Consider the following 1986-nt stretch of genomic DNA (forward strand, 5'->3'; position numbering starts at 1 on the left):
GTTGGGCCTTAGGCTTAACAGGTTTTGAGTGAGAATATCGGCCCAACAGGCACACGACATTGGTCCCATGCAAATAAAAAGGGGGGAAAAGAAAATTATGGTTAGAGAGCATATATGCTTAGTCCCTAATTTTAATGAAACATAAAGGGTGTGCACGCAATATAATCATATATGCATATATTATGTATAAACAAGCAGTCAAAAGCACAGGCTCAAAATGAAGCAAGCTAACACCTAAGGGTACAAAGCCCAATCTCAAATAATCAATGAATCGGCGGGGGTGTAAAAACAGGCCCAATTCTTAATGTCACAATAGCCAAGGAAGAAAGCAAGCCCAAAATAGTATTTGTATGGTGTGCAAAGTTTAATTATTGATTTTATTTTAGTAATATACAAAGTATACTTCTCCCATTTACGCTAAAATGCATACATGTCATGTATGTTCTGTATACCTAGGTATATCTTATGAATATCAACATAGAAAAAGGTAAGAAAAAGGAAGGTAATGAAAAAGGACCTAGAGAATATTCCTAGAAGCAACAGAACCAAATTTTAAAACTTAGAATGTGCACATATATTCTCACAATAATATCAGAATCTGATAAATCGGACCAAACCGGTTTACTAATGGGATGCCCTAATACGGTACAAAAGTTTGCTTTAGCTAATGATCCAATCAAAGGAATAATTGGAACAAGGGTATCGAACTTCTTAATTGCATTATTGATTAGAAATGAATTTTCTAACATTTGACTACGTACCATTGAAGCATTTAGTCGCACACTTGAAAGATAGCCCATAAAGTCACGGGAATGGTTGGATAATTAGTTTATATGGATCCTTCCTGTGTGAAAGCACAGAGAAAAATGACATTGCCAAAAATTGACAAGGTAAAATTTCCATTTATTCATCAAAAGAAACGTCCCTTTTGAAGCCAGAATTGATTTTCCTTGATACCTAACATAATGTATGAAAGGATCCTTGAATAACCATAGGGTAACCTGAAAATCCTTAGCAAAGACTTCTACAAGACGTTCTATTTTTCCATAAAAATAGATTCGTTCAAGAAGGGCTCCAAAAGATGTTGATCGTAAATGAGAAGATTGGTTCCGTAGAAAGACGAAGGTGGATTCACATTCATATACATAAGAATTATATAAGAAGAAGAAGAATCTTTGATTTTTTTTTTGAAAAAGAGTAACCGGGCTTCTTTGAAGTAATAAGACTATTCAAATTCCAATATTCGTGGAGAAAGAATCGTAATAAATGTAAAGAAGAGGCATCTTTTACCCAATAGCGAAGAGTTTGAACCAAGATTTCCAGATGAACGGGGTAGGGTATTAGTATATCTAATACATAATTTAGATGTGAAAAATTGTCCTCTAAAAAAGGAAATGTTGAATGAATTGATCGTAAATTATGAGATTTTAAAATCTTTTTGCCTTCGAAAGAAGATAAAGAAGATATTAATCGTAGAGAAAACGGAATTTCCACAATAAATGCAAATCCCTCTGATATCATTTGAGAATACAACTCAAGACAACTCAAGATAAACATTTAATGAAAGACCAACTTTTCATCCAAACGAGATAACTTGGATACCTGTAGACACATGCCAACATATAAAGTGTATTCATGACAGGACATAGACACTAAGGAGAGGGGCATATTTGGTAATTTTTCACATGTCAAAATATACTTCGATTTCAAATGAGTTTTTTTTTAAAAAAAGTGCCTAACTGTTTTACACTTAAGAGATTTAAATGAATCCTTCTTACCTTAGGTTTGCTATTAGGTTAAAATGTCATCATTTCATTCAAATAGAGACTGCACTTCAGCCCAAATATTTATTCAAAAGAGATTGTGCCCTCATGAGATCAAATCATATAAGACAACACAAAGCAAACTGCACCTCAGTCAAGAGTGAGTACAGGACATGAATAGTCAAGGTAGACATCTCAACAGGGTATACAAACAGACAATAAA

The 1986-nt window shown here is 33.6% G+C and overlaps 1 pseudogene; it reads right to left on the reverse strand.

The window, feature by feature from the left end:
- Nucleotides 1-896: 896 nt before the first annotated feature.
- On the reverse strand, nucleotides 897-1521 carry LOC132619288 (maturase K-like; annotated as a pseudogene).
- Between the last annotated feature and the right edge of the window lie 465 nt (nucleotides 1522-1986).

Source organism: Lycium barbarum, chromosome 11 (assembly GCF_019175385.1).
Source record: "Lycium barbarum isolate Lr01 chromosome 11, ASM1917538v2, whole genome shotgun sequence".
NCBI classification, from domain to species: Eukaryota; Viridiplantae; Streptophyta; class Magnoliopsida; order Solanales; family Solanaceae; genus Lycium; species Lycium barbarum.